The following is an 8,643-nucleotide window of genomic DNA, read 5'->3' as shown; positions in this document are numbered from 1 at the left end:
GGGTGATCTGCAGTTTCACCCTTTCCCAAGCTGGAGACATTTTCCTTTTCACACACTTTCCTTGGCTGAACAATGAACACAACCTTAATATACCTTATGCATCTCTCTATTTAATTTAATATGTCTTCGTGTGAATTATCTGCTTTCGTTCATTCTATTCATTCTGGGCATGGTCGTCATCCCAACTATGTTTCATTGTTAATACCAGTTTACAGGTTGTTATCCTTGCTATTATTAGTTTGAATACATTAGAGATATGCTCTAATTTAATTTAGCCTTTTGTCTATTCCACTTTATTCCTCTTGTATTTATATGTATTCAGTTGGGTCTGTATCCAGCCCTTTTTAAACTTCTACTTTGATCTCTAATTTTTCACTTGATGAGGGATTATTATGTTCTTAGCTGCCGGTTCGTTTGTGTTCCAATTTGAATTTCTTCTTAACCTCCGGAGAGTAAAATTGATCCAGGTCTGCTTTGCACCTAAAAGTGACAAACTTAAGCGACCCGCTTCTCTCTCTCCGGCCAGAAATACCAATTTATGTCATGTATTCACATTCATAGGTGTAAGCGTGTCTTCATTGCATATGTATTTTATAATCAGGTTTAATTCATGCCTCTTTGCACTGAGCTGTGGATTCAAACTGTCTCACTTCTGATTCTTTCCAAAAATGATTTCACATGTAACAATTTGTGTATGTATGAGGGGCCGTACAAGCCAAAGTTCATTCTTTCACTCTCACATACATACATTCTTCTTTCACACACATATTTTTTCACTCTCACACACATATATTTTCACTCTCACACACATACATTCTTCTTTCACACACATATATTTTCACTCTCACACACATATATTTTCACTCTCACATACATACATTCTTCTTTCACACACATATATTTTCACTCTCACATACATACATTTTCATTTATGCATTCCTACATTTTTCTCTCATTTACATGAATTCAATATGCATTTAATCTTACAAATAATATATGTATGTAAGAAGAGAATGCATACATGTCTGAAGAAAATATATGTATGCAAGAGAATAATGTATGTGAATGAAAGAGTATAGTGGAAACGGAAGGAGTTTAATGGAAACGGAAGGCTGGGTGTGTGTACCGCTGTGATTGGCTGAGAAGCACGCGCGGGTCACTTTCAAGTGTCTGACAGCATGGAACGGGGAGAAGAAACTCGAGTTCTTCAGCAAGCTATCGGGGTGTTAAGAAATATTTTATCATCTCCTGAAACGGTCACATCGTTGTCCTAGTCACTTGATCGAGATGGGACGGGCTCAACTGCACCCAGTGTTACCCACAGCACGGTGGAAAGTGAGATGAGGGAACTTTTTAGACCAGCTAACACCCGGGTAGCTTCAACGAGCCAAGTAGCTACACGGAGTTCGACTGGAGTGGGGCAGTCTTTGTGATATCAGACCCAGAAACACTTTGGCAACTGGAACTGCAGATCAAGGAAAAGGTAAGAACAAAACAGATTGCCACTTAACTCTACAACTGCAAAATACAAAATACGAAATATGCTTTGCTGATTTAGCAACGCACTTTGTTACCCTTATAAAATTTTAGCCCTAGCTAATTTATTCAGGAGCATCCACATTAAAAACAGTAAAGACCATGGCATTTATTTCAATATTAGTGGCTGTTTGTACTTGTGACCCGAGTGTAAGTTGATGCTTACTTTAAGATTACTTTATACTAAATCTTCTTTATTAATGTGGGAGGTGGTAGCTACATTAGCCTGCTAAATAAAAGGTTGGGTTAATTTTCTTGTTATTTTTGTTTAGTTTTGTATTTATTTATTTATTTTTTGGGGTAGAATTTTAATCTTGCTAGAAGACATCAATCCAACTCTGTGTTCAATCTCAATATCTGTACCACTGTAGAGGTAGATAAACATGGATGCCAAGTCATGCCTTCAGTCCAGTTTCTACAGTGTGTGTATGAAATAAGAAAAAAAAAAGAAATATGATTGGTGTCTTTTTTGTTCTTTACTCAAAGTAAAAACTAATAGCAAATGTTTCTTTGTATGCCTCTTTGTAGGCGTATTTCATTTTAAAGAGCAGTAAAAAAAAAAACCCTTATGCAGTTTATTTTTTGAGCTTTTGTGATTGAGGGGGCCGCACTGTAGTTGAACTGGAGCATTTAGATTTTCTTTCATTGTACTATATATATATACAACATATATATATATATATATATACATATATATATGTATATATACATATATATATATATATATATATATATATATACATATATATATGTATATATACATATATATATATATATATATATATGTATATATATTATTCAAGCTTCAGTGAATTAAAATGGTCAAACCCCAAAACATTTTCTATTTTACGTACATTTTAAATTTTTTTTCAAAAGCAATTCATAAGCATGCTATTACTTTATGCATTTTTGTTCTTTCAAATTATGTTTGTTATTTGTGTTTGCTATTATACTCAACTCTTACATACACGACCAACTTTAAACATATTTAAGTGGGCTAAATGGCTAGCTGTGATACTGTTTTTTTAATATGAACTGTGTAACATTTTATTTTATTTATAAAAGCTTAGCAACAGTTTAACGTGTAAGCTGGTCACTACCAAGTGACATTAGCAACTTTCTTAAGGAACTGATAGTGTCTAAGTATAGGTAAATAAAACAAAGGAAACATAAATCTGAATATAGTTTCTGTTTTGTTTTATAGGGCCAAGACACATTATCATGATACTTTCAACAAAGATGTCATCCTTCTTCCACGGCCATCAAGCATCGCACAAAACAACATTTACATGAACAAGGGCATATATTGAATGGATTTGAATTCCAAAAATCCTGGGACCAGAAAACTGTCTCTGAACAAATAAGGGACGCCTTTGGAGATAAACTTTCTGTTGATGTAAGGTAGGTTGTGCTGGCAGTCGAAAACGAATGCGACACAGCTTTTGTCAGTAGTCTTTTCGATATCTAGGCATTTCAAAGTTTTACATAACGATTTAAGTCAGAGAACAGGTAGACATGAATCAGTAAACTAAACTAAAAGAACCAAAGCAGTTATCCTTTCTTGAACACTCCATTTTTGGCATACTTTTTTGACATTTGTATAAAGTTTACTTCTGTTACTACTGGTTTAAGTCTGATTCAAAGTGGAAAACAAGATTAGCTCTAAAAAAGTTATTGGAACAGTTTTTCTGTTTTGGATTTTAAACATTTTACAACTTAACTGTTTTCCAGCCTGGAGTTTCTGATGGCTTGTGGCAACAGACTGATTGCGCCCAAACTGCGAGCAGGACAGGAGCTGGATGCAAATCTCATACATAAAATTTATAAATCGAAAGCCCTATACATCAGACCATCAAAACCAATTTTGGTACGTTATTTTTTGAATGAATCTACATAGCACTGTACAGTAATAATATTAAGACCAAAAATTGGTGCATAAACAACCTTTGAACTTTCTCATCTCTGTTCTTTTTAAACTTGCCTTTCACCTTTTGTAGTTGTATAGAATAGTACCGAGTTAAAGTTCCTTTTTTAAAATGTTAATCCTAAGCGCTGGTATTGACTAAATTTACAGCTGCTCTGTTGGACTGTTTGTGAATTATAGAACGTAAGACTACTGCTGTTCAGGAGATGTGTTACAATTTTGTCTGCCTAGTATGTAAAAGTAATTGTGAGAAGGATCTATTAACTCTTGAAATTTCTCACCCTATGGTAGCTGGGATAGGCTCCAACCACCCCACCTCTGATAAGAATAAGCAGAAGAGGTTGGATAGATGGTATTTAATGTTCAAATTCAATATATGTGAATTATTATTATTATTATTTTATTTCTAAGGATGATATTACAAGCTACAGCAGTGAGGAAAACTGTGAAGAAAACCCTGTTTCATCAAGGCAGCTGCGCTCATCATCTTCAGACAGTTTTGCCAGTTCAACAGCTGCCTTCCAACCAATCTCTGCTCCTACGCAATCTCCTGCCTCATCAGTTGGTAATGGAACATTATTAACGGAAACTCCTGCCTTGACCCATGAAAGTAGTATCTCACACAAGTACAGCAGCGCTTCAACAAACATTTCCTTCAGCCAGTTACCAGTGTCTTCATTGGAAATCTACCCTTCCACTAGTCAGCCTTCTACCTCATTATCTGCATCTTTAAGTGATCCAGTTCTGGTCCTGACGTGCCAAAATACCTCAAGCTCACCCTACCAGACCAGGAATCCAGAGAATCATTGTTCAGCATTACCCTCTACATCAACACACAGTCAATCTGTGAACTACGATAACTACCTTTCAATCATGACTCCACTATGACATGTCTTCTGATGATGAGGAACTTAACCAGGCTATACTAGCAAGCCTGCAGAGCGAAAGGTCAGTTTCAAATACAAATGTTTTACAGTAGCCAATTAAACACACCATATTTGTTGCAATCCAATTCTGTAACCAGTGTTGTGAAGGAGTGTAATACATCCTCAGATATTTATATGCATATATGATATTTATATTCGCTGTTAACAAAACAGTTTTTTGAATAATGTCTACAGAGTCAAATGATAATGCTGTAATGCTGGTAAATTTTTATTTTATTTGAAATAGGCAGCAAATTTTTAACAGAGCCAATCTGGCAATGAAATTTACTTACTGTGCATTGAAACTCAAAAATATCATATGTTTCTTTGCTCTAGTGCTTTCTAGTTCTCCAAAACAGATAAACAATATAAAAAGCCACTGAGCAATATACTCCTTTGTACATTTTGCTTATGATTATGATAATTTCCTTTAGGGATTAATAAAGTATGCTGATTCTGATTTTGACAAAACTTTGTATGTCTTTGTAGCCCTTGTATGTGAATGTTTTTACTGATGTTCTTTTCAATATTTTTTCTTTTTTTTTCTTTTCTTTTTTTTTAATCCTACAGGACTTCAAGTTGTTTGGTATCAGCAAAAGATATTTTGGAGGAACTTTCTGCAAAAATAAACCAACAGAAGAAATGCAAGTTCAACATTAATAGATCAACAGTCCTGGATGGAGCAATTAGAGGTTTTAAAAGAGCGACATATGATCCATGCCACACAATTTCTGTCAGGTTTTCTGACGATATGGGAGTACCTGAAGAGGCTGTTGACTTGGGTGGACCAAGAAGAGAATTTCTAAGACTTCTGATTGAAGCTTTGCCCCTGTCTCCAATGTTTGAGGGTGAAGAAGGCAAAATGAACTTGGCACTTGATAGTGCTGGTATGTATTGATTTTAGGCTGATATCCCTGGAGTAATGCAATAAAAAAAATCATTTTTATGAAGTTCTTGTCAAGTGCTTTCATGCATCTATTGACATGTAATGTTTTTCATTATTTCTAGCCATGAGGGAGGACAGGTACTTCATTGCAGGCAGAGCCATTGCAGTAAGCCTTGTACATGGTGGTCCACCAGCAGGCTTTCTGTCCCCAACACTCTTCTCTTGCCTTGTTGATGGCCCAGATTTAGCTAAACCAGTTTTAGAAGATGTTGCCGATAGTGACCTGCTTGAAAAAAATTAAAAGGGTAAAACTGATTTGTCAGTTGTTGGATAATGTTTTAGTATCGTGTGCATTTCATTCTACTCCATGTATTAATTGGGGCCCATTCATTTTTTTTATTTTATTTGAAGGTTAAAGAGTGTAAATCCTTTGAAGATCTGATAGTAGCAACTGAACCACTTCAGGAATACTTAGCCAATGCTGGCTGCCTGAGGCCGCTGCAGAGGCTGGAAGACAAGGATCTGCTTATACATGATATTCTCATGTTCCAAGTAATACACAGAGTCCGTGGTCCATTTGAAAGGTATGTATGTATATATGTATTTATTATTGTCCAATAAGTAACTCAAAACCCATGCTGATTGCCTTGTATTCTGGGAATTTTGTGTGACATTTCTTTATGTGTAGGTACACCATGCCTCCAAAGGTGCCAGCATCACATGAAAAATGCAGATTTGAGATATACACTTTGATGATGTGAATAATCTGAAGTAAAAATGATTGTACATATATAATTCATATGTTTTAGATTATACTTCTTGGATCCATTCATTTTTGATGTGATTTGTGATTTTAAAGGTAATTCTGATTATCATTTAGATTTCAGGATGGACTACGGACACTTGAGGTGCTGGACAAAATCCAAGCTCACCCAGAGAGTTTTCGCACCCTTCTGTGCTGGTCACCTTCAGTGCTTACTGCTGACCTTCTTGACAGCCTCTTTACCATCCGCCTTTCTCCAGCTGGGAGCAATAAAAGGCATGCTGAAGCAGTTGTCATTAGTTTCTGGAGAGACTGCCTAACAGATGCAGAAGGTAAATTTAGCGTTTTAAGCATTGTGTGTTCATTTTATAATGCAGTGCATCTTTTCATTGAATCAGTTAAAAGTAGAAATGCTTGCTGTGTTTTTTGTCTTTAATACCATTTTTGACAGTATTGCTTTTCCTTTAGATCAAGACGGAACGCAGAAGCTGGGGACAATTCTTGCCTTCGCCACTGGAGCCAACACTGTTCCACCAATTGGCTTCTCTCCACAACCGTCCATTGAATTTCTTCACCAAGAGCCTGATGCACAAACCATGTCTAAACTACCCATTGCAAACACGTGCATCAATTGTTTAAAGTTACCACTTCATACCTCTTACAAAGACTTTCAGGAGAATATGGACTTTGCATTAGGTAATACACATGGTTTTGGAATAGCTTAATTCCTGGTCAGGTTAGTATGCTAATCTGAGCTTTGCACTCAGTTAAATTAATGAGTGTCAATCATTAAGTAATTCTAAGGGGGGGGGGGGGGGGGGGGTCGTCAATGTTTTTGCATTGACCTTTTAACAAATGTTCATTTGCTTCAAGTCTTTTTGCTTGTCAGGGTACCTTTCTACAAGTATACAATAGTTATAAGGACTAACATAATTCAATTCAGGTTTTTTTTTTTCATTGCAATAATTTATGTGCATTGTGATTATTTTTGTTTTCTAGCTTTGTACTTGTTTGTTGCTTTTATTCTCTGGTGTTCTTCAATATTGTTTATCTGACACTTCTATTCTATTTGATCAGTGATCCATGTTTGATTTATTTACTGACTGTATTAATGTTAATGTTATCAGTTTGAGTCATCTTGTTCCAAGACAATACATCTAGTGATTGTGATTACCAAAAACCTCAATACAATGTGGTTGCACAAATTTATTTTTTCTTTTAACAAGGTGTTTTAAAACAAAACATGGTTGTAAAATCTCAACACACTCACATAATACAACTCATAAATTCTTTAAAATTGTATACAAACCGTCAACATGCATGTAAAGGTTGATAGTAGCATTCTTGAAATTTAAAGCTGTGACTAAACTTCTAATAATACTGAACTAACAACAGTCTTGGCACTGTATTCTTTTTAAGCTGCACAACCACAATTACAGTAAATGAAATTTCTCCAGAGGCCTTATTGATATTTTAGGATTGTCTCTCAAGAATACGAACAAGGTTGCAAAATAAATCTATACCATTATTGCCATCATCTTCAAATGGATCAAAAGTCTGTTGAAGTGTAACCATTATGGTTGTCACTGATGGAAATGTTAATTGATGGAACAACGACATTATTGTTTGTCTTCAGCTCTGGCAGTGGTCTGCATTCATCAATACCAAAGTCATTTTCACAAATGCCATTCATATTTGGGTTATGTATTCCTGCATTGTTGATAATGCCCCTTTGCCACAGCTGAAGAGGGGTTTGCCCTCCTTGTGTTGAAAGTCCATGGTTATTCCACTGGTTCTGAAATTCTGTGGCAGCTCTTTGAATACGTGGCAAATATATATAATGAAGGCAAAATAAATGGACCTCATTAAGTGAATCTAATACACCATGCTCCTCCATAAAATTGAAAAGATTAACAAAATGATATGAGACCACTCGATTTAATTCTGCCCATAATCGCTCAATTCTTTGATTATGCACTGACCTGCCAGTGATAATACTATGCTTGTTCAGTCCTTGCCTGTAAAGCATGAAACGGGCAACACCAGTGTTTTCTAGTCCATGATCACATCTCACTCTGGATGGCATTCCAAAGTTCTGAACACCAACCATGAACAGTGACAAAACACTTGATGCCCTGTTGTTATCTAAACACGCAAGGTTTTAGATAACAACAGGGCATCAAGATGATGGTTCTACTGAAACCATCCACACAGCCATGGAACACCATCCTCCATCTCACAAGTTTGTGGTTTCCATCTATATGCCTATAGAAAAATGAAATAAGTATAAGTTATGTATGGGGAAACTATGACATGGTCAAGGATATGCACAAGTTTGAGTAAATAAATGAGTTATTTTGCTTTATATAATCCATTTCGCTATAGACTTACAATCAGGACTTTTTCTGTTAGAATTTTCTCACCATAACTGATTGGGGAAAGGAACACTGTACAGTCGTCGACGTATTGCATTGCGTCTTCTGAGGGAACGTCCAAAGGGGTCAATTTCTTGTAGACTTTGTCTTACACGCCACCTTTGAATGCGTAACCCACGTGACCTCAAGCTGCCATGCACATATCGTTCACCTGCATTTGTGGTATACTGAAG

At 35.9% G+C, this 8,643-nt stretch overlaps 1 pseudogene; it reads left to right on the top strand.

The window, feature by feature from the left end:
• Nucleotides 1-1,178: 1,178 nt before the first annotated feature.
• Nucleotides 1,179-6,760, top strand: LOC134642793 (uncharacterized; annotated as a pseudogene).
• Nucleotides 6,761-8,643: the final 1,883 nt, after the last annotated feature.

This window comes from Pelmatolapia mariae, linkage group LG15, assembly GCF_036321145.2.
Source record: "Pelmatolapia mariae isolate MD_Pm_ZW linkage group LG15, Pm_UMD_F_2, whole genome shotgun sequence".
NCBI lineage: Eukaryota > Metazoa > Chordata > Actinopteri > Cichliformes > Cichlidae > Pelmatolapia > Pelmatolapia mariae.
This window is presented reverse-complemented; position numbering and strand designations above follow the sequence as displayed.